Raw genomic sequence first — 24,367 nt, 5'->3', positions numbered from 1 at the left:
CTCGGAGCTGGGCCATTTATTCTGCATGGACCTTTCACTCCCTGCTTATGCCAAGTTCATCGTTGGCATTTTAGTTTGTCGGTACAATGGTTTGTAAAATCCATGTTTTATTCTTTGAACCACAAATCTAATAGTTGCCTTAACAGGGGTACAGCAGTGCTCACTGTGGGCTCTGGCCCGCTTCTTCATCTCTTTAGCCAGCTTCACTTTTGAGTATTGTTGCCTTGCTCCAAGGCATTATGGGAACCCTGGAGGAACAAGAGCATCTCACTGTTCTCTGAGTGCTGCTGGGCTAAAGTATTTAACAAGGCTCAATTTTTAAAACTGGGCATTTTAGTCAGGCAGTGGTGGTGCACGTCTTTAATCCCAGCACTTGGTAGGCAGAGACAGGCAGATTTCTGAGTTCGAGGCCAGCCTGATCTATAGAGTGAGTTCCAGGACAGCCAAGGCTATACAGAGAAACCCTGTCTCGAAAAACCAAAAAACCAAAAACAAAAACAAAAAAACAAAAAACCCAAAAACAAACAAACAAACAAAACCTGGGCATTTTGACCTCTATTCTGGGTGGCCAAAGAATTGTTGTTCTTAAAGTATAGTAACGAGAACAGACCGAATGCTTTGGTTCCATTTGCTGTTTCAACAGCTCAGTCAGTGTTTGTTGACTGGGGCTTCTAGGTGTCAGGCATTATTGAAGCATTGGGGACCTGGGGGAAATTCAAAAGGACAAAGATCATTGTCCTCATTTGCTAAGGTTTGGATCATCAGTGTATCCCAAGGGCCAGTGTGTTACAGACACCCCTGAGGCATTGGGAGAAACTTATAGAGGTGAGGCTAATGTGTGTGGGGGAGGGGGTATATGCATTCGTGTGGGGGGGGGGTCGTGGTAAGTGGGATGTGGTAGTTTGAGCTTTCCTACAGCAAACACAGACTGCAGAGCACTGACTGCCATGAACTACCCTGACCCCCATTCCCATGGCTTTGCTCTCTGTCTATGTGTTTCTTCAGATCAGCGCTCACCTCTCTGCTGCCTCCTTGTATTATTTGGAGCCTGAAAGAGTTCTCCCTTAGCCAAGATGCATGCGCGTGCCACCTGCTGATCCTCCAGCACGTTATCTCAGTACAGGGATATTCAGTCACTGTTTCATTATATTGTAACGCCTTAGTGATTTGTCTCTCGAGGGCTGAGAACAAAATCTGACACAGCAGGTGTCCATTGCACGTTTGTTGAGTGAACTGACAAGTGACAGAGACATTCAAATCATAGTTGAACTTCAAAAGGGTGCGAGTGAGGAGAAGATACTGAGCAGGAACTTCTGCTAACCTCATAAGTTGGCTGGGGTAGTAGCTGGGCATTGTGTTTCCGCCCAGGTTCCAAGGCCTGCTGGGAGACTAAGCATGAGATAAACTTGACTCCACCCAACTCGGGGACGTAAGCCAGCCTCAGCCTCAGATCAGGTTCCTCACCTGGTTTCAGGTGTCAGTGGAAGCGAGCTAGCAGTCTAGGTAAAGATCAGCGGGCATCATCTCTCAGCTGAGCCTGGCTGCTCAGAAGGAAGGAAGCAGAAGTGCCTAGGGACCAAGGGACCGTACTTCTGTCTCTGATCTTGAATGAGTCACTTGCTGGCTTGGTGCAGGAGTAGAGCCACCTCCTGAGACTGTGTGAGGCCTGCATGAGCTGCTGTTTGTAACACGTGGGGGTTCCGAATGGCAATCACGCGTGTGTGGTACAACCCATGTGTTGCCCCCACAGACACCACTCTTGGGCATTCAACACTCTGTCAAATACATTTCTTCCTTTCGTTTGCTGTGTGCTGAGTACTTACAGGCAGGCAGGTGGAGGAGGACAAGGACCGCAGCTAGGCTGGTTCTCAGCACGGCAAGATGCTCCCTGCAGATGTGTCTGGAAACCCTTCTGCGAGGCCACCGAGAAAGCAGGGCGAGAGGTGGTGATATTGCAAAGGAAAGGTGACACTTGTGCCAGCTTTAAAGCTTAGGGAGCCCCCATTGTGTATAACTGTAAGAGGTGGAGAGGTGGTTCAGTGGTTAAGATCATGGCCTTTCTTTCAAAGGCTCAGGTTCAATTCCTAGCACCCATAGGGCAGCTCATAACTACCTGTAACTTCAGTCCTCTTTTGGGTTCTGTGGGCACTAGGCATGCATGTGGCACACAGACATATGTGCAGGCAAAATACTCATACATAAAATTAAAACTAAATAATAAAATTTAGAAGAAATATATGTATAAACTCCTCCCTGGGATTGTATGTTTAATGTAGGTACTTACGGAGGTTGCACCCTGGGCAAAGCCTTTCCAACAATACCATGGAAGAAACAAATCAGCAGAGAGGTTGGTAAGGGCATCATGTAGCAAGGCAGGACCTGGGGAAACCTGTGGAGTATGAGAATGCATGAATCCAGGGATCCACCATCCAGGATCTCTCAAGGATGCTCAGGACTATGGGCCAGTAGAAGAGGTTTGCAGCCTGGCCTCAAACCTGAGCAGAAGGGTAACAGGTGATAGGTCAGCAAGCCATATGAACACTCAGACACCCTTAAGTCAGACATGGTGGTACGTGCCTATAATCCCAGCACTCAGGAGGATCAGGAATTTGAGACCAACCTCAGCTACATAGCAACTTTAAGGTCAGCCTACACTATATGGGACCCTGTTTCAAAACACCAAACCAGCAAACAAACAAACTCCCCAGAGAGTCAAAATCATTTTCCCTTCTGCTTATCCCTCATCCTCATGGGAACACTGGCCCATCTCCCGTCCAGGGTTCTTCCTCCCTGCTGGCCAGTACTGATGGCATCTAGACTCTCGGGGAGCTGACCATGGATACAGGATCTTTCATCCTACATGGGTACTGGGGCACAGGTTACTATTAGGCATAAACTGGAGAGCAGATGGAGAGGAAGCAGTGTAAGAAGGAGAGAGAGAGGAGAGAGAGAGAGAGAGAGAGAGAGAGAGAGAGAGAGAGAGAGAGAGAGAGAGAAAGAGAGAGAGAGGCAAGGTCCTGTAAGACAGAGTCCACTGGGGCCTGTTGCTCTTCCTTCTCTGGCTCATTTACAAGCAAATATCGAGGTGACTTGATTTCTGTAAGTCTGGGTTCTGAGCCCATTAATACATTGTTGTACAAGATGCTCCTTGGTATTTCTCTAAGTCTGGGTTCTGAGCCCATTAATACATTGTTGTACAAGATGCTCCTTGGTACTGCTCTTGGCTTTGTGATGCTTGCTTCTCCTGCCTTTTTTTTTAAAAGACATTTTCTTCATTTATAATTCAAATGTTATCCCCTTTCCTAGCTTCCTCTCAGAAAATCCCCTATCCTCTCCCCCCTCCCCCTACTCCCCAACCCACCCACTCCTGCTTCCTGGCCCAGGCATTCCTCTATACTGGGGCATAGAATCTTTGAAAGACCAAGGGCCTCTTCTAACACTGATGGCCAACTGGGCCATCCTCTGCTACATATACAGCTAGAGCCACAAGTACTACCATGTGTTTTCTTTGATTGGTGGTTTAGTCCCAGGGAGCTCTGGGGTTACTGGTTAGTTCATATTGTTGTCCCTCTTAAGGGGCTGCAAACCCCTTCAGCTCCTTGGGTACTTTCTCTAGCTCCTTCATTGGGGACCCTGTGCTCAGTCCAATGGATGACTGTGAGCAACCACTTCTGTCTTTGCCAGGCACTGGCAAAGCCTCACAAGAGACAGCTATTATCAGGCTCCTGTCAGCAAAATCTTGTTGCCAGCTGCAATAGTGTCTAGGTTTGGTGGTTGTTTATGGGATGGATCCCCAGGTGGGGCAGTTTTTGGATGGTCCTTCCTTCAGTCTCTGCTCCAAACTTTGTCTCTGTAACTCCTTCCATGGGTATTTTGTTCCCCCTTCTAAGAAGGATCAAAGTATCCACACTTTGGTCTTCCTTCTTCTTGAGTTTCATGTGTTTTGCAAATTGTATCTTGAGTATTCTGAGTTTCTTGGCTAATATCCACTTATCAGTGAGTGTGTGTTCCTTTGTGATTGGATTACCTCACTCAGGATGATATCTTCCAAATCCATCCATTTGCCTAAGAATTTCATAAATTCATTGTTTTTAATAGCTGAGTAGTACTCCATTGTGTAAATGTACCACATTTTCTGTATCCATTCCTCTGTTGAGGGACATCTGGGTTCTTTCCAGCTTCTGGCTATTATAAATAAGGCTCCTATGAACATAGTGGAGCATGTGTCCTTATTACAAGTTGGAACATCTTCTGGGTATATGCCCAGGAGTGGTATTCCTGGATCTTCCCATAGTACTATGTCCAATTTTTTGAGGAACCACCAAGTGGTATTCCTGGATCTTCCCATAGTACTATGTCCAATTTTTTGAGGAACCGCCAGACTGATTTCCAGAGTGCTTCTCCTGTCTTTTACCTGCCTAATGTAGTGGTCTGCACGCTGCAGATGCCTTATACATAAACTTTGAACAATTGCGAGTGCTTATTCTGTTTGTAAGGACTCCCACCAAAGAACACTGTTCCAAGTGGGAGAGAGGCTTCGACGGGATGGAGCCTTGGGTCAAGGAAGTTAGAAGTGATTCCTAGAAAAATTCTATGGCCTACTTCCTGTACTTGAAAACAGTTCAGGTACTATGTATATAATACGTTTAGCAGGCTATCTTCTAAGTTTAATCTTGAGGCTTTTCCTCAAATTTGTGTGTGTGTGTGTGTATGTGTGTGTGTGTGTGTGTGTGTGTGTGAGAGAGAGAGAGAGAGAGAGAGAGAGAGAGAGAGAGAGAGAGAGAGAGAGAAACAATTCCAGGCAATCTACCAATCTACCCAGGACCCTTTGCCTTCTTCTTCGATTCTTACCAGACGCTTGGTAAGATAGGCCCACTCCATGGGGCTGTGTAAGAGTTCCGAGCTGCTCTGCATTTCCATCGTCAAGGCTGACTCCAGATACTGAGCCATATAAATATTTTAGACTGGACAGACCTGTCAGCTGTGGATGACGTGGGCTCCTGGTTAAGATAGCCCTTCTTCATGAAAGGCACACTGGGTGAGTTCCCTGACAAAATCTTCACTTCTCGGATTTCTCCACCTCTTTCCAGCTTGGGAGAACAAATGGGGTCAGATTAACAGCTGTGAATCTAAATTCTGCCAGCTCCTTCAGACTTGAGCCGTGTGAAAATACCACTATGCTGTGTGGGTGGGATTTTGGTGGGGGTGGTGTGCCTAAGGAAGGCAGGGTGAAAGAGTCCCAAAGGTCCCTTGGACAAGTTCCTAAACAAATCCATAGGGTCTGTCTGAACTTAGGACCTCATTTTTCCACAGCCAGCACTTTACAGGGGGACCATCTCTCTAGCCCCCGAGTCAGCATCTTACCCTAGTTCCTGTTTGCTATAACAGAGTACCTGAGACTGGATACTTTGTGAAGAAGAAAAAAAGGTTTCTTTGTCTCATGGTTTGAAGTTGGGGGGGCTACATCTAGTCAATCAAAAGTGGAAAGATGGCCAGGCAGTGGTGGCCCATGCCTTTAATCCCAGCATTTGGGAGGCAAAAGCAGGCGGATTTCTGAGTTTGAGGCCAGCCTGGTCTACAGAGTGAGTTCTAGGACAGCCAGGGCTACACAGAGAAACTCTGTCTCTAACCCCCCCACACCCCTCCCCCAAAAGGTAGAAAGATAAGCAGATCATTCAAAAGAAACAACTGGAAGCACCTCTGTATCAGTTACTCATCTCTGTGACCAAATACCTTGTACTAGAAGCTTAAGGGAGGAGCGAGCTGCACCAAGAAAACATGGCGGCAGTGACAGAGGAAATTCTGCAGCTCTTGCAAGACAGGAAGCAGACAGAAAAGCAGACACGGTCCTCCTAAACTTCAAAAGCACTCCTTCACTGGCCTACTTCCTGCAAAGAGCCTCTACCTTAGAACTTCCTCAAAATAGTACCCCTAGCTGGAGGCCAAAGGCTCAAAATATAAGCCCGTGGGCGGCGTTTTAAACTAAATCTCCATCCGGGCCCCCGAGAAAAAGAGCTCACCCATGAAAGACAAGAGTCCATCGGGGAGCAACTCCCGGAAGTGCTGCAGCCAGTTTCAGAGGGCAGAACAAGGCTGCCTAGGGGTGGGGGGAGTCGCTGTGGCCACTGCACAGTCCACCTTCTTTTTCCTGGGAATACCAAGCCGGATGGCAGCCTGTGGTCCCTTTAGTGTTACTCAGCAGGAAAGTCTACAAAGCAAGGCTCTGTGGGCCATTCAACTCCTGTCAACTAAGGCTTTGTTTCTGGGCCCAACTTGTTTTGTTCTTAGTGTGAGAGTAAGCTCCCAGAGGGGCCCTTTTTCATCTCTCAAACAGATTTCCAGCCAGCTTTCCTTGCCAGAGTTCCAGGCACATCCAGATGTGATTGGGTCCTCAGGGTAGAACTTGTTTTGACTTCCTTATTTCTCGGTATCTTCTTGTAGATTTTACTTCCAGGCTAGAATGGGGTAGGTGGTAAATGCAGTTTGGTGCAATCATTTAAACAGTTGGTCTCTGTAGGCTAAAATTCTCTTAAGAGTTCTCCTTTCCTTTCCAGTTGGCTGTCTTCAAGGTGGGTCCTGGGGAAAGTATGTCTTTTCTTTTGTGGTAGCATATGACAGCATGTTAGCTGGTAGATAACAGCACCAGACTCTCCCTATCCCCACCAGCCCCCCAGAGGCCCTGCTTTGACAGATATCTTGAAAGCAGAGTGCCAAGGAACGGTAGACCCAACCTTGAGGGGCTAGTTGACATTTGCTTGCTTATGTCTGTAGTTATGGGACTCAAGGTCTGGGTGCCCCACACCCTTTCAGGACTCAGCACCACTGACCTTGGCTTTGGATCACTGAGAGATCATCTGCCTTCCTGGTAGCCCTGACCAGACTCTAGAGCTCTGGTGAGGTCTTACAGCAGATGACCTGTGTGTGCTGAGTCACATCTTCTCGGACCACCAGTCACAATGGTGTGGCAGGGAACATGGCCACACTGGGGACCTCTGCTCAGGTGAAGTGACATCTCTGCCTATGCTTTGAGACATAGTTCCAGAAGGAGTCAGAGGAAGCAAAGTCAGTGAGGTTTTAAGAGACAGGAGAGAATGTACTTGGGATTCAGGCAGGTGTGCCTTTAGAGCAGTGTGTCCTTAGGTGCCCCACAGTGACAGCACACGTGCTTCTGTGACTTATGTTACATAGCTCCAAGTTATAATAAATATGATTTATAATAAAGTTTAAAGATGAAGAAAAGCTTAAAAGTTTTTTTTTAAGTGAGAAAGTTTACTTCTTTTCTTTTTTTAAAGATTTATTTATCAGTATATGTAAGTACACTGTAGCTGTCTTCAGAAGCACCAGAAAAGGGCATCAGATCTCATTACGGATGCTTGTAAGCCACCATGTGGTTGCTGGGATTTGAACTCAGGATCTTTGGAAAAGCAATCAGTTCTCTTAACCACTGAGCCATCTCTCCAGCCCCTACTTATTTTCTTTAAGAATCTCCTCTGAATGAACTGTTGGTTGTCTTGTGAGGCGTGTTGTCCAGACTTAGGGATGCCCTCAGTTGAAATGTCTTTGGGAAGTCAAACGCCGGCTGGAGAGGCAGTTGTAATATACTAGCCGAGGTTCTGACTCACACCCAGATTCCATGGGAAGAGGCATCGTCCCCTCTTGTGTCCCCTTAATTTCCCCCTGTCTCTTCTGTCCCTGTGTCACAGGAACAGCAGCCACAGCTCTTTTTTTCCTCTCAGATGTTTCCCTGAGGCCAACAAAGGCCACACCCTTCAGAAGGGCTGAGCAATAGGCTGGAAGCAATACTCAAATGGTCAGGTTTCCATAAGCTGTGCAGTTCCCCAGCCTCAGAGGAGACAGCTTTGAGGTGCACTTATTTAGTTCCTCAGAGGGGACCCTGAGGACCACAGCCCTAGATGCTCATAGCAGTAGTTTATCTATTAACATACCAGGCAACTTTCTTCTCTACACTCTTAATGTCCTTCCTTCCTTCATTCTTGCTTTCTGGGTCCTAAGCAGATGGCCTGCATCCAAGTCTAGCCTGTGCCTCACAATTTAGCTTTTCTTAAACTTCTGCATGCCTTGTAGTACCCCAGAATATATGGTGACCCTAGTAAGCTAAACACAGACCTTCCCTCTGTATAATCATGGGGGGGGGGCATATCCTCCTACTTCCCAGCACAGACCTCTCCAGATGCAAGAGTGAGAGCTAAAGGAAGTGGGAAAATCACTTTCTGTGGGTGTTCTACATTTCTGCCTGTGTTTTGCTAATGAGAATTAGAGGGCTTCTTCAACTCAATCTGGAAGCCATTAGTCGGGGTCATCCTCCTGTGGAGGCTGTTGGTCATGTGTAGTTATTGAATTGGTTAACTCCAGTTCTTTTTGCTGTTTTTTTTCTTTCCTCCTTCCTTCCTTTCCTTTCTTTTCTTTTTTCTTTTTCTTTTTTCTTTTGACTGAGTCTCACTACATATCCTTGGCTGGCTTGGAACTCACTCTGTAGAATAGACTAGCCTTGAACACTTAGATCTGCCTGCCTCTGCCTTTTGAATGCTGGAGGAGTGCATTAAAGGAGTACATTACCATACCTGGCTGGTATGGTAATACCATACTTGGGCTCTTTAGGAACAGAATTTTAAGTTTATTTACTCAAAACTCAAATTAAAATTAGATATTGCTTCCCAATGCAATTACTAAGTAAGTCTGAAGCCTGTTTGATCCACTTAGATATGTGAGTCTACTTGTCCAAATAGAACTTTTGAAAATGTAACTATAGATTGAGATTTTTTTCTTCTTTTATCTCTTGAGATTATATAATTATATCATTTCCTCCTTCCCTATCCTCCATGTTAACCCTCCCATATAATTTCTTACTCTCTTTCAAACTCATGGCCTCTTTTAAAAATAAATTGCTATTACATGTATATACGTATACATACATATATTCCTAAATACATGAATCACATTGAGAAATTTTTGATAAAAATTTAACATCTGAATTATGATGTGCTGAAGTTTAAACATGTACCCATTTCATCCTTTGTGCAAAAATATACTAAATATATAGTATCAAATATAAAATACTTCATGAGTAATTTCTTTATATTATTGTGTATTTAAGATTTATTTATGTGTTTTTAAGACAGGGTCTCACTATGTAACCCTGGATGGCCTGGAACTCACAGATATCCTGCTTATGCCTTGCAACTGCTGGGATTAAAGGCAAGTGCCACCATGCCCAGCAAACTACTTTTATATTGATAACATGTTAAAATTTTGTTTTTATCACACCAGGCTAAACAGAAATATTATAAAACTTAATTTTACCTGATTTATTTTCCTCTTTCTCCTCCACCACCACCTCTAAGACAAGAGTTTCCCTATACCCTAGGCTGGCCTTGAACCCACAGTCCTCTTGCCTCTGTCTTCCAAATGCTGGGATTATAGGTGTGTGCTATCATGCCTGGCTTTCTCCAACTACTATTAACGTGGCTACTAGAAAATTTAAATGCATAACATAGCTCTTGTGAGGAACCCAGGGCCCCACCCTTTTCTTCTGAGTTACTGCCCCAGTATTTGGTATCATTTTTTTATTGGGCAGTTTCTTTTAGACGGAGCTCCTTCGCTGCTCTCGTAAGACAGTAGACCTTCCTGTGCAGTCTGCATGTGGAAGTCTGCAGTGTTGAAAGGTAAAATTCAAAGTGTGTTTCTCCTGGGCAGTGGTGGCACACACCTTTGATTCCAGCACTTGAGAGGCAGAGGCAGGCAGATTTCTGAGTTCAAGGCCAGCCTGGTCTACAGAGTGAGTTCTAGGACAGCTAGGACTATACAGTATTCGAAAGAAAAAAAAAAAAAGAAAAGAAAAGAAAAAAGAAAAGAAAAGAAAAAAAGAAAATTCAATGTGTGTTTCCTATTGAGAAACAGCATCTCCAGCCCAGATGCATCATCTTTGTCTTCTCTGAAAAGATGAAGGACCACTCTCCTCTCCCACAGCCTCGATATGAGGAAACAGACCATTAGAACGGTGTTTTCCAGTGACTCAGATTACCACTCACTGTATTCACGGAGGTGCTTTTTAAAGGTCTCACTATGTGCACGGAATAGTCTCAAATTCACACTCTTCTTGTCTCAGCCTCCTGAGCAATTATGTGTGCACGTCATCAGGCCTTGCCCGGTTTGGATTTAACAGGGTCAAGGACCAGTATTTCGGGCATTAGGAGTGTACCCTCATTGGCAGGAAGCCAGATGATTGGTTATAAGATGACCATTTGACTCAACGCGAGCCAGGGGAGCCAGGGAGCGGCTCTCCTGAGAGGCTGGGCTAGAACTGAAGAATTCTAGCAGCATCTCACAGACTTCTTCAATAGCAAAACCAGAGCCCTGCTGTTAGGAGTCATGGCTGCCCTTTGTCCTGTTTCTGAGGTCACGGAAGGCCAGGTTAGAAGAGAAGAAAGATTCCCTTGGAGAAGGTTTCCTGGAGAGTTCCTCAGCTCACCCTGCAAATCTAGCTTGAGAAAGGCTGCGAAGGAAAGCAGCTTACCTGAAACACAGTAATGGCTCCAGTGAAAGAAATTAATGGACCCGGTTTGTGTTTATAGCTCAAGGGGAAAGAACTAGATGCATTTATCTCCCTAACACCCCCCTCCCCTTTCACAGTAGAAAAAGCCGATCAGTAGCCTTCTTGTTCAGTGTTGTGGGACATTTCCAGCACCACCCCGCAGCTGCGCTTTGGCCTCCGCACATTTGAGGCTGGCTGGTCTGGGAACGGATAGCCGTTTATAACATTGTTTCTATGGGAGACACATTCCAAGATCCAAACAATGAGTTTAAAAGAGAATATCTGGCTTCCAGGCAGATGGGATGCACTTTGGAGGCTTGGCTGCCCTTTCTTTAACCGTTAGATTCCCTTCCCCTTTGGTTTGGGGACCAACTGCAAGGTCGGGCATATGTAAACGAAGAATTATGGTTAGAGGGTATAGAATCCGTAGCTGGGTGCTCCCTCCTATACACTAGAGTTCCTCGGAGGTCTAAGGATGGAGAGGAGGAGGAGGTGAGGAATGGACAAAGAAACTTGACTTCCTTCACATTGCCGTCACGTCTGCCGGCCTGCCGAGTCGAAGGGGCCCACTTAGCCCTTTGGCAACTCAAACCCTTTTGGGAACAAACCCGGGTGTTAGAAAGAACCACCACCCAACTCCACCAACTGCACATCCTCTGCTAGGAAATCTGCATTCTCTAGGCGGGCTGCTCCCTGGGAGTGACTGTCACAGAGCCAGGCGAACTGAAGAGCTTGGGCTAAATCTCGGCGTGGCTTGGAGAGGGCAGGCGCGATGGGGTGAGAGGCAGCACCTTATTCCCTCCACCCACGCTCTCCGCCTCCTCCTCCTCATGCACTCTGGCCTGCTGAGAAGAAACGCTGGCAGCCCGCGCGAGGTGGGGTGGGGGTACGCGGGGAGGGGGGGGGTAGAGATGAAGGGAGGAGGCGACGCGAAGCCACAGCATTGTCTGTCTTGAAGGGAGGGGAGAAGCTCCGCCCCCTAGAGGGGAGGGAGGGGGAGAAGGGAAAGAAAGGCAAGAGAAGAGGGGTGGGGAGAGAACTGCAGGGTGGCGGGTGGGTTGGTCAAGGATCGGCAGATAAAGGCAGAGCTCGGGGAGGCGGGGCGGAGGGGCCAGGTGGGCGGGGCGCCCGCCCTCAACCGCACTGTCGCCGCCCAGGCCGGCCCAAGCGAGCGGGTCCCGCGGATCACTGGCCAAGCACGCTGGAGCACCCCCACCCCCGCAGCGGCGCCCCCACTTTCCAACCCCTGCGGCGAGAGCGGATGCAGATGGTCCGGGAGACAGGCAAGACACAGGGCGCGGGGCTCGAAGAGCCGGGTACTGGCACAGGATGCGGGCGCAAGGTGCTGGTGGTCCTCTTTCCCTCTACCCAGCTCAAAGTTTTCCCTCAGTGGCCCGTGGCCAGCCTGGTCCGGTCCCTGACTCTTCCCTGTCCCCTTTTGCCACCCAAGCCACAAGGTGGGCTTAGATATGCGGGCTGCCCCAGAAGCAGCGCAGGCGGGCGCCCCAGCCCACTCCTTTTCCCCGGGTAGAAAGTTGTGGCCTGGAGCTCATGCTGCGGCTCTGACCCCTTAAGATCTTTTCTGAGGTCGACACTAAGTGCAGTGGCAGGAAATTGCCCCCATCCCCAGAGCAGGGTGTCCCCGAACTCCCTGGAGAGGTGAAGCGAGATAGCAGGTGCAGGCCTGTAGAGCTTAGGGGAGGGTCGGACTGTTGTGCGCACTCTGGCTCCCCGGGCGGGGACCACATCTCCAACCCGCGGCGAACCCAGTTCCCTTTGGGTTTCAGAGTTTAAGAGCGCGCGGTGCTCGGCGCACTTCCCCCTCCCGGGTTTCTTGTCCCTTCCGGAGCTTGTGCCTGAGGTCGCTGGAGACCGAGCTAGGCAGGTGCTTTCAAAAGACGGCCTGGCCACTCGTGTATTAGAGCGCTTACTCTGCACCCAGCTTTATCTCCGAGTGCGCCCTGGGAGGCAGCAGAATGGTGGAGTCCCGACAGGGGCAGATTTGGAACAGCCACTGGACAGATAGCCACTGTGCTTCAGTGGCAAGCTCAGCACGAGGCTTCTCAATGCTGCGCGCGCTTTAGTCCCAAGAGTCTGGAAAACCAGGGCATTAGAAACGATTCTTCCTGAGAGCAGAGGCCAGGGGTTACGGTAAGCAAGTGGAGGATTCCTGTAAGAGGAAGCGGTGGACAAATGACAATTTGTCAGAGCCGGCTCTGTCCCTGCGGTAAATGGCCCTGGGACAGTGGGAAGAAAAAAATTAGGGTCACGGTTCTCAAAAGATAGCCGGCAGATTCAGCCAGGGGATATCTTTGAAGAGCACGTAAATGAGGAACCTGAGGTTGATTTGCCATACTTTCAATCCACGTTTATTAAGTGGAAGCTTTTCCTACAGGTGGTCTGGGGGTTAAAGAAACCTCTGTGGCTAAGCTATACTGGATTTGAGAAGAGTGCCCCCCTTCCTCCCCTTGTTCTCATTCTCCCTTTCTGTCCTAGGGGACTAACTGTGGTATTTTCCTGAGCGATGCTCATTTGAGCTGTTGCTTATGGGCTGTTCCTCCTCCGGACTAAAGCCTGATTCCTAGGACCTGCTGCAGTCCAGCGGGATTCAGGAAGGTAGAGAGGAGCATCAAATGATGGCGGAGTGAGAGATGACCTTTGTTTGCAAAGAAGCATGTTTCTTGCCTTAGTACCAAAGGGGGCTATGAATAAATAGTCTGCCTGGCCACTTGGCACACTCCACTCTTGGAGGTGTGGACTGGTAGTATTTGGGGCGGGGTGGGGTGGGGGTGGGAGATCATGGGAAGCCACACCCATTTTTTCTTTAACAAATAGAAGAGCAGAAGAGTACTGCAGAAACACAACAAAACATGGGATTCGTGCACAAATGATGAGGGTAGACTTGAGAAACCTAGCTAAAAGGAGACCAGGGTATCCAAGATCCCCACACCAGCATCCATGGGAAGGGCCATGTTGGTCAGCGCATGCTCTGTTCTTGCACCCTTGGTTTCTGCAACCTTCCATCCCGCCCCCCACCCCTTCCTCGAGGGCAATGTCTCCAGGCTCTGACTTCCACAGCATACCTCTCTCCAGCTCACTGTGTCTTGTCTTTGGAGGTGCCTGCTTTCTCTCTATTTTGTGGTCTTTTAGGGGGAGGGCAATAAGTGCCATCCCTTGTTTTCAGTTTACTTCCTCTCTCAGGTGTTAGGGTCCGCTTGTTAGGGTCTCAGAGGCTGACTGGTTTCCCTTTGACTTCTTTCCTGGTACCTCGCAGCAAGGCTTCTTGTCTGGCCCTGTGTGCGCGCCTCTTAGGGATGGCTAAGGATCCCAGCTAGAGGTATGGGCAGGGCTGTACTTTTGACACTTCTGCTTCTCTTTTGGGCTGGACTCTGGGGCTTGCCAGAAAGGAGACCCGCTGTCCAATCACAAGAGAGCCTGAGCTGATTGTCCTCTTTGGGATTCTTAGAGAGGAAGTGTCTTCACAGCTTGGGAGGAGATGGAGGCAGATAGTGAGGAGTGTAGCTGCCAGAGTCCCAAGGAAAGGCTGAGTGGGAATGGGGGAGGGGAGCCCTAAGAACAGCCTTAGGGCCTGCCCAAGCCTCCTTTCCTCTCCTCCAGTGAAAAACTGCTCAAGTCTGTGTGCTTGGAATAAAAACATGTCCCGTCTCTGATCTCAAGTCTTAGACGCTGAGAGCTGCCCTAGCTGTGCTTATAATGCCAGGGCGACAGTCCTTCATATCGCTCTCCACTATTCCTGACCCCTCACAGAGCGATCCATTTATTTACCCCAGTGACGCATTGCCACATATAAACACCTCTCTGATTCCTAAAGGATTTTTTTTTTCTTTTGAGACAGGGTTTCTCTGTGTAGTCTTGGCTGTCCTGGAACTCACTCTGTAGGTCAGGTTAGCCTCGAACTTCTGCCTTTGCCTGCTAGGATTAAAGGCACGTGCCACCACTGCCCCGCTAACTCCTAGAAGAATTTTTTAAAGTCCTTGAGGAGGGGTAAGTTCCCCACTTAAGCCTGCCAGTTTGCTTCTGCGTTTCCACAGAGGATATGGCTGTGGGGTAGTAGACAGAGCAGTAGGTACAGTAAAGGTGGGCATGCTTAGATTCCATTGAGTGGGTCACTGCTGATCCTCCCTGGATGAAGACGCCAAGTCTATAAGCACAACTTGATGCAGTTGTTTGGGCTAATAATTTGGGGCACCTGTAGACTCCTGCTCAAGGCAACTGTGGCCAAACTAGAGAGTGAACGGCATTTGGCTGACTCTAATGATTTCCAAGTGCCCCCTCATTCCCAACTCTTTCTAACAGCTGACAGAAAGATCCCCTGTGCTTTCTTTGGCTATGTCAACCCAAAGTGATTGGCAAAGTAGGCATATTCCATCACGATGTGGTCTTACCAATGGTTGGCACTCAGTTGTGTTTGTTTGGTTAACTCTTCCTTTCTATTGGTATAATGGGTTTGGAGTCTGTCTTCTTTTTTCCCTGTGGGATATAGGTCATGTAGTAGAGTGGTCAGTGCCCTCCTTATGTATTGTAGGCTTCTACCAGCTAGTGATGGAAGAAGGAAGTTATATAAATACACCCCAGTTCCCTCACTCCGAAGGGATTATTTTGGGACATGTTCTGTGCTGTCTCTAGAGTTCCTTCTTGGGACAGTTTTCCCAACTTCTCACAGGAATGACTCTCTCTTTTAAAGATTTATTGTCTGAAGATAGGTAAATGCCTACATGTATGGTATGTGTAACCTGTGAGTGCTTGGTACCTGCAGAGCTCAGAGAAGGCCATCGGATGCCCTGGAACCGGAGTTACAGATGGTTGTGAACCTTTGTGTAGGTGGTAGGAACCAAACCTGGTCTCCAGAGCAGCCAGTGCTCTTAATCGATGAGACATCACTCTGTTTTCTTGTTTTACATCCCCATTCCCTTTCCACTTGAACTTGGCTCCTTGTCTCTGTGTTCAGGAAGACATTTTCTAGTTCTTTGGTTAACGCGAGGAAGGGTGTGGTAGATCTGAGAGTGTGTATTATAGTGGAACATGGAGAACTGGATTTGGAAACAGAGACTGTTAGGTGAGAAAATGGAGGTCAGCAGCTCAGGAGTGTGTAGCTAGGTTGTGACCAGTGATACCCTGTGCATCATGACAGCTGGCTCTCAGAAGGTGGAATGGGGAAGCCTTAGCTTGGGGTGTTCGCCTGTTTCTGTTGTATAAATATTCCTCTTGTTGCTGTTTTTTTTTTTTTTTTTTCTAGCTATCAGATGGTGTCACTGAACACTGAGTTGGCAGGACATCAGTTGTGTGAACCCTCTGGCCACAGCTGAGCTGGGATATGACCCCAGTGATCTCGATTTCAACTTTATGCCCCAGCAAAGGAGGATAAGGACTGCACTAGGCATCCACATTTTGGCTCTGACTTGGTTGACTCACCATTTGAGACAGTCCTGGGGCTCTAGGGTGGTTATTGAGACATTTATGCCAAACCTTTCTGAGCCTTATTTCCCCATTTCAAAGGCAAGGGGTTGGTGGTTTCATCTTTAGCCCTTGGTTTCTTTAGGAAGGGTCTATTGGAATTTTAAGGAAATATTTAAATGTCTACTCAAGACTGAAATCTTGAACAACAAAAAGCCTTTCAAAAGCATGCATCCCTGGGCACCCTCAAAGTGGTGCTAGGGTCTCCTGCTGGATAAGAAGTTCAGTGAACATTAAACCAGGATAACCTTGCCTGCCTTGTTAGGTCCCAGTTGGCCGGATTTTCATGGCCCGAGAGGATGTGACCTCAGGGAAGCCCTGGGAATGGAGGTTAGGGTGGCTCCTGTGGGAAAGACAGTTTCACTTTCTGAGCACTATGTGATTTGTTAGGATCCCGAGTGGAGTCTGAGAAAGATCCGTGTAGAGAGCAGAGTGTTGGTAAGTCAACTTAGCCCCCTTAGAGTAGCTCATTCTCTCTGCTCTCTGGACAGCCTTCCTGAGGGAGCCCCTGACTCAGCACTCCGCTAAGGATATAATTGGACAGGTGTTTGGGGATGTCCCTTGAGTCATTGTTTACGATGCGTACAATCTCCAGTTAGTTAATTATGGTATGGAATATCACATGGCTTCGAAAGTAAAGATTACAGATGCGTGTCTGTAAACATGGATGGATACTGTGTACTTGGAAGAAGGAAGTTACCAGGCAGGGTACTACTTTTGTGAACCATGCCAAGCATTTTGCTATATGTCTGCAAGGATGGATGCCAAGAGCTGATGGCCTGTATCTCTAGGTGGCAGAATTTGGGGAGATTTTGATTCTCATCTCTTTTTTTCCTCTACATTTAATAACTTTACATTTTTAATGCCCCATTGAAAACCATAAAAACTATTTCTTTGATCATTTTAAAGTGTACAGTTCAGTGTGAGCAAACTTACTTGCAATCTTGTAGGATCATCACCGCTATGTATTTCCAGAATATATGTTACTCTGAACAGATACTATGTACCCCTTAACAGTCCTTCCCACTCTCTCCTCTCCCCAGCCCCTGGCTACTGCTGTTCTATATACCGTCTTTATGAATTTGCCTATTCTAGAAAGCCCCTAGATAAGTGAGATCATTCTATATTTGTCATTCTATGACTATATTTTTTGCTTATTTGTATTTAAAAAAACAAACACATAAAATGTGTATGCTATTTGTACATTAAAAAAGGAAAAGCTTGGGCGAGAAGTGTGGTATTTGGTGTTTGTGGTTTATTTCATGCCAGGCCACAGGGTCCTGACCGTTCTCCCAGCCCTAGGACAGGTGCAGAGTTTCAACCTCCATAGCAGGATGGAGATAGATGGTTGGGGTGGCGGTGTACGGCCCTGCTGGCTAGGAGCTGATTGTAGCTGGGTTTGATGGCTTCTGGCTGCTGAGCCTCAGCCCCTTGCTGCTCAACCATTTCACCCAAGGACTCTCTGTGTGGGTGGTGAGTTTGGGAAGGTGGGTTAGTAGCTGTCTTGTGGTGAGTGAGATTCAGTTATGGGTTGTTAGATTAACTTCTTTAAATATGGAGTCTCAACTTTTCTATTTTAAGAATTTTGTGTGTGTGTGTCCCAGAACCCTGTGGCTGACCAGGACTTGCTGAGTGCCCCTCATGGTGACCATGGCTATGTTTATTGACACTTTGTTCACAAGATGGCCTGGGGCAAATGGGGGCTTTGTTTGGTAGGGTCCATGAAGCTTCAGGCATTCTGAGAAGTTAAATAATAGCGGATAATAGGTACCCTCTTTATGAAGTTGTGTGTCTGGTCTTCTTGACCATGGGGACATTCAAGGTGAGACTCACTCTGCTGTGCACATGGAGGGACAGCTGGGGGCAGGTCCAGGAAAAAAGTGTGTTCTTTGAATTGAAACTGAGGTGAAGGTGATCCATTAGCTGGGTCCTGTGCTCACGACTGGGAAGCCAGGTCTTGTGGATCTTTTCAGGTATTCCAGGGTCACTGAACAGGTCAGGGTGCTTTTATGGGGTGCCATGTTCTAGGATGAAAGCTTTAAGACCTTTGCTGAGAGAAGTCCTGCTGGGCCCATGAGTGTTCAGTGCCCTGATCAGAGGTAGATCTAGGAAGCCTTTGGGTGGCTCTGTACCTGGTTCTGCCTTTTCATTTGCCCAGTGGGAAGCTGCCCTTCAAATCCCAGGCACTTAAGAAACACGAAGCAGATTCTATACAAACAGGCTTGGAGGACCTTGAAGGGACTCAGTTTTTCATGGCACTGATTTTCCTTGTAGGGCTGGTCAGCTAGGGCAAGCTGAGCAGGTGTGCCTGTGATGCTGTGGAGAACTTCCCTTGAAATGCCATGGAAACCCCCCAGATGTGCAGTCTCTTCTGGTGCTGGGAGACCGGCTGGATGATACTGAATTTTCCTCCTTTGATGGTTGGGTATTATGTCAAGAGAGGTGGAAAAGACACCCTGGTATGGCTGATTGCCTGGAGACCCTTGCCTCTAGCCCAAAGACCCTGTGAGTTCTCCCTGTGGGAGAACGGGAGTCAGACATGCTGGCTTTTGATTTCCAACCATGATCTCAGGTCAAAAGTCGAGGAAACCCCAAGATTCCAGAGTACAAAGTTCAGATTCTCCGCTTATAGCACCAAAAAAGGAAGGCTTGTGGGGGCTCCCTTCAGGAAGAGGATGTGAAGTCAGACCTGAGTCTCGGTGTGGCCGGTGACTTGGAAACCATTCTGTAAACAGGACGCGTGGCCCTCACAGAAACCTGTCATGGGAGGAAACCAGAGAGAGCCCTTCCTTACCTGCTGTTGGCGAGTCTGCTGAGCTGGAAGACCAGCCTGTAGACAGGCAGGGAGGACTCAACGTATGTAGGAGCAAATACTGAGTCAGAAGGAGGTTCAGCTGTCTTTCCAGGGAACACTTCTATACTACCCTATTAAAATAGCCCTTGCTTCTGAGAAATGCAGGTTTGGAGTGCATTCCCTTTTTTACCCATTCTGGGTCTGTACTGTCTCCCCAGGACCCCCTCACCACTTTGAGACAAACCGATCTGGCGAAATTTCTATCACAGTTGGATTTTAGTTCACAGAAGGGCTGAGATACGTACACCATGGCGGGGGCCCCTTTGCATGGCAACAGAGGCTGCTTCACAGAGCTGTGACTGAGGTCTTCCTCTCAGGGTCTGTATATAATGGGAGGATGAGAGCCAGCAGCCTAAGACTCTGATTGAGCCAGTCTGAATTCTGTTATCTACCTTGTCTTATAGTGAGCAGTGTGATTCTCCTTGTTCCAGACTGGTCTTGCCCCATGTACTAGGAAGGGGACTGCTGAGCAGAGAGGCTAAGATACATGAAGCCTGGATGGCTTTACTCACCCATGGCTCAAGCATTGGATGGTATCCTCTTTGTTCAATCACATTTCAACGCAGCTGTTGATGCTTCAAGCATGCCTGTGTAGGGAGCTCTTCATGCTCAAAAGGATAGGATTTAGAGAATCACCAGGGCCTTGCACCAACAGAGGGCATGGAAGCTTCTAGACCTCACACTGTGCAGCTCCTGTAACCTCTGTGATATGCTTTATAGTAAACCCGAGAGTGTAAGTACTTCCCTGAGCTGCCCAGCAAAAAAAGCTCAAGTGGTGGAGAGGTTGTAGGATCTTGATTGGCAGCTAGCCAGTTGATCAGAAGCACAGGTTACGAGCTGGGTCTTGTGACTGGCATATGAAGAGAGGGATGGTCTAGGGGTTTGAGTGTCCAATCCATGGAATCTGATGCTTCCTCTAGAGAGCAAGTGTCAGAACTTAACCGGATTAGAGGACACCGGATATCCACTGCAGAACTGATTGGTACTTACTAGGGGGCAGAAATTCCAGTGTTACAAGGCTTCTGTGTTGAATGTAATATGTCAAGAAAAAAAAAAACATTGGCATGTTCTCCTGACACACATTATCCTTGACCATCCCCCTCCATATACATATAGCCATACACACACGCCATACACAGCTCCTCCCACCCTCTTTCTACATCTCAAAACATTCTACACGCTTTCCCACAGCCATGCCTATCTTTAGACACACCCTCTCATACACACCAATACCTGCACTCACGTGTAACTTTTGCAGAAAGAGTTTTTGCTTCCTTCTGTGCCATTTTTAGTACAGACCTTGGCTGTTGTTTTCTCACAAGAGATAAAGGGCCTTTGAGCTTCCTTTTATAAACATCCATTGAAAAGGCCCAAAGCCTTTGGGATGCCTGAGGGATGTCCCTCTATAAACAAGTGGCTCTTCTGGTCAGGCTGACTGTTTTGGTGTCTTGGGCGGGCCTGGCCCCAGCCACTCACTTAGCCAACCCCCGCTGGTGCTGGTGCTGGTGTGGAGCAGGAAGCAGGTGTTTGGGGCAGTTGCCTCAGAGCTGCTTCCTGAGTTCTTCTGCTGTAGCTGTGTTGGGGAATTCAGACCTGAAAGTGCAGGACCGGAGTCAGAGGCCCAGGTGGGTGGAAGGAGCTGGTCTTTGCAGACCCAACTGCTGGGGGAATCCCAGCCCAGCCCTTTGCTGTAGCTCAGTTCTGCATCTGCCCAATGGCCCGTGGGAGTGAGGTGGCTGGGATAGGGCCTGTGCCTTTGTCAGTAATGGAGGCTTTTATCTGAGAGTCGGAATAGGGTAGGGGCTGATTATGAGGCCTGTGATGGAGAAAATAGTTTATTCTCTTGACAGGTTGCTATGATTGAAGATTGGTGGCTGTGACTGCCAGCCTTAGCCTGGACAGGACCCTCCCTGTTCTGCTCTGGGGCTGACTCTTACGGGTCGGCCTTTTTTTACAGCCTTTTTGATGGACCACTTCCTTCCACCCTCCCGTATCCTAAGACTCCCAGCCTCTGTTGACTGGTGCCTAATCCATTTGCTGAGCCCATCCCAGCCAGGAACACTGGGCTCCGTGTGGGACCTGGGGCAGTCACCTGACCTTGTGGATTTCATTTCTTCTCTGATGCTTCTTCTATGGTGTGTGGGGTCAAAGCATTTCCCTCATAGTCAGAATCGCACGCTTTCTCTCCACCTCGTGCCTTCACACACCCCAGTGTTGTCCTCAGTGACTAACTTTCCTACTTTTCTACTTTTATTCTATCTCTTCTAACATTCACAATGCTTCAAATGCCCTCCTCTTTAGGACCTGATTTTGGCTGGCATGATGTGTATGGACTTACACATGGCCAGGATGTACCTCCTGATATACTCCCACCCCAAGGTCTGATCAGTATCCCCCAAGTCTCAAAAGTGCTTTCTCCTTTTTAAAAATTTATTTATTTACTTACTTACTTTTTCTCTTCTCATCAGGGTTTCTCTGTGTAGCCCTGGCTGTCCTGGAACTCACTTTTTAGACCAGGCTGTCCTGGAACTCATAGAGATCCACCTGCCTCTGCCTCCCAAGTGTTGGGATTAAAGGCGTTGCTACCACTGCCCGGCTTCAAGGTACTCTCTCCTAATAAAGCAGATTTTAAAATGTTTAGAGAATAAAGAGAGTAAAGCTTTGTGAGGGATACTTTTATTGATGCTCAGCCCCAGGCTTCCTTGTAGTCCTGGGTGCTGCCCGGGATCTCCGGTATCAGGCAAAGGATGGAGATCATCTGAGGAAAGGGAGAGTTAGCAGGTCACCAAGGACACAGCGTGGCCAGGAAGTGGTCCCTCTATTGATCAAGGCATTTAGATAAAGTCGAAGCATTGAAAACCCGAATTCACTCATGCAACGTTGTGAGCCACTGTGTTGGCTCTTTTCATCAGTAGATCTCCACAGGGCAGGCCCACAGCTCAAATCTCCTTCCTTGTGTGGTGCAATGGGGGCTGGAGCTTCCTGCTTGCCATCAGCCCTTCTTCCTGCCATTCTGAGGGGACTGAAGCACATATATGTATGGCCTGGTACTGTCTCCTCTCCATCACAGCTCCTCCACAAAGGCGATTCTCTAGGGGGACCAGACTAATTAGTCTTTCATTCACTCTAAAATATGAAGCAAGTGCTCTGGGCTGGGGGTGAGGGGTACAGAGAAGAAATAGAGACTAGCCCCAAAGGGGAAGCTGGGGCCTCTGGCAAGCATTTCCTTTGCAGACTTCCTGCTTCTGGTTTGCAAAACAGGGGTTTTGTACCAGCTCTCTGCCGGCACATCATGATCCCTAGAGATGTGTTGTCGTCTCTGTCCTCTTTGGAAGCGTAAGTCAGAGGAAGGGATGCTAAAGACCAACTCAGTTCTCTTTTAGATAATCCTGCCTGCTTTGTAACACATTTGGTGTTGTCCTGGGTCTACACAGATCCTTGTCAGGTTTTACAGTGGCTCTTGTCCTGGATCTACACTGGCCTGACAGGGAGAGGCTCCCAAGGGTGCGGCTAACCATTGGTTTTCACGGTGGCCTGGGTATCATAGAGTTTTTGAAACGATCCCTTCACTGTCCTATTTACTGACCCATGGGCGCTGAATGCTACCCTACTCTGCCCCTTCATGGTTGCTGAGGTGGGGGCGATCAGGTCCTACCACACTCAGGAAGACAGGTTAGGAAAGAAAAACAGCAACAGCTATTGAAGGGGACTCTCCACCTGCCTCTCCGTGGGCTGTCCAGCCAGGATCCTGCCTTCTCTCCTGTACCTACTTCTCTCCCTTGGGCCTGTCCAGTAGGCAACAGGAAAGACAGTCTCAGGGCTAGGACAGAACCAGCACTAGCTTCTGGGTTCCCTCACCACAGGGAGTAAGGGTGCCAGCATTGGAAGGAAGCAAAGGCCTAGCATGAGAGGTATTCTGCTGTTTGGAGGGAGCTGTGGGCTCTCTCCCCTCCAGGAGTTTCTCGAGGCCTGGCCTTTGTTCTCATGGGAAACTGAGGAGAGCAACCCTTGTCAGGTTTGAACAGCTCTCCCCTGATTCTGTGGCGCCAGGTATAAGAGGCCAGGAACGCCTTGAACCAGACTGGTGGGAAGGAAGAGGGAGGCTTCTTGGCGAGTTGGTGACCATGCCTTCATTGGCAGGTCTGTCTCCATCCTTTCACCCAGATGCTCAAAACACGAGGCCTGCCTTAGGTGGGCAGCTGTTTTACCATGATCAAGCCAGCAGTCTTTAATTCCAGACACAGAGTTGGTGTTGTAACCAGAGTTTTGGGACAAAGACCTGACTCTGCAGCCATAATGAGTCAGCCACTATCTACTATGCCTCCTCACGAGACCAGTAGTGGCAAATATTTGCATAATCAAGCAATCTGCTGTCGGGTTGACCTCTGTCTCGGTTCTGGTCATGACTTGAGGGGATCAGACCTGTTGCTTTAAGATGCTTCTCCCACTGCTGGCTTCCAGGGTAACCCATTCTGAGAGGCTTTTGCTGTTCTTAGAATCCACATTGACTGTAAGTTTAGAACAGAGACTTATCCCTGTGCCTTCAGCCTTGAAGAAGGGTGAGCAAGGTAGACCACCAACTCCTTGACTGCAGGTCTGTGCAGAGTCTAGAGTGAATTTGACTCAAAGTTAAACACACAGAAGGCAGAAATGCCAGCTTTTACACAGTATTTTGTAACTTAATGGTCTCAAGCTGTTTCTCAGTGCCTGTTCGGGTGTGGTGGATATTGCTGGTACCCACCTAGACTCACTTTACTCTTGCATGCTGTAAGTATTGCCCACACATGAATCTTAGCTGCTGTCCTTATCCTGAGAATGGCTCTTGCAAGGAATGCCTGTGAGGTTACGCTTCCTCCCAGTGAAAGGGGGCGGGGCCTTTCGGCTAGTGATGGTACTGATTGGGAGCAGGCAACAGCTGCTCCAGAGGAATTAGCACCACTATCTAGCTCCCTCCCCTGCCAGCCTGTTACATCTTTCTCCAAAAGACATTATGGAGAACCCGCCGGTGCAGGAGTTGTTCTCTCTGCTCGGGCTCTGCTCCTACAAATTGCCTCCCCCTGAGACCAGGTTCTCCTTCTTGTCAGTGTGATAAACCAAAGGGAGTTAGTTGCAGTCCTGTGCCTAGATGCTCACTGGTGTAGCCTCTGGTTTATTTTTCCTGTCTTTTCTACAAAGACATGGCAACTGCCAGGTTGGTCCCAAGGCATTGTGGGGCATGATGCTTGTAAATGATCCGCCGAAGGCATTTGGAGTAACATCGACCTACAAATCCTAGATAATAACAGGGAAGCCAGGACGGTTACAGCCAGCAGCGGCAGAAGCTGTGGGTCGCCTTGGAGGAAGTCTTCCATTGAACCACATTCCAACGACACAAATCATCTTCCTTCGACCCTCCTTCTGTGAGGAACTTAATTTTAAATTCTATCTCACTGTTAGGATGCCTCTTGAGCTTGCCTTGCAATGGGTTCAAGCTTCATTTGTCTAGC

The 24,367-nt window shown here is 48.2% G+C and overlaps 1 protein-coding gene and 1 long non-coding RNA gene across 9 annotated transcripts in view; one reads left to right on the top strand and one right to left on the bottom strand.

The window, feature by feature from the left end:
- Positions 1-1,254: 1,254 nt before the first annotated feature.
- On the bottom strand, positions 1,255-11,135 carry Gm31179. 2 transcript variants are annotated; one of them, XR_374996.3, is made up of 3 exons: positions 10,535-11,135; positions 2,285-2,389; positions 1,255-1,912 (listed from the first exon to the last, which is right to left on the bottom strand). It is a non-coding gene; the product is annotated as a predicted gene, 31179 (long non-coding RNA). The 2 variants fall into 2 exon arrangements; XR_374997.3 differs by lacking the exon at positions 10,535-11,135 and adding an exon at positions 6,021-6,079.
- Positions 11,136-11,169: 34 nt separating this feature from the next.
- The window catches only part of Rassf2 (Ras association (RalGDS/AF-6) domain family member 2), a 37,567-nt gene continuing 24,369 nt past the window's right edge, over positions 11,170-24,367 (top strand). Inside the window, exons 1-2 of one of the 7 annotated variants that reach the window (XM_006499140.4) lie at positions 11,170-11,427; positions 11,710-11,835. The gene's annotated coding sequence lies outside the window, so the exon portion shown is untranslated. Of the gene's footprint in view, positions 11,428-11,597; positions 11,895-12,394; positions 12,704-20,413; positions 20,507-22,122; positions 22,218-24,367 lie in introns of those variants that run through there. The other 6 variants (XM_006499139.4, NM_001362866.1, NM_175445.4 and 3 more) reach the window with 6 other exon arrangements.

Source organism: Mus musculus, chromosome 2 (genome assembly GCF_000001635.26).
Source record: "Mus musculus strain C57BL/6J chromosome 2, GRCm38.p6 C57BL/6J".
Taxonomy (NCBI): Eukaryota; Metazoa; Chordata; class Mammalia; order Rodentia; family Muridae; genus Mus; species Mus musculus.
Note: the sequence above shows the minus strand (reverse complement) of the source record. Positions and strands in the feature narration are given on the sequence as shown.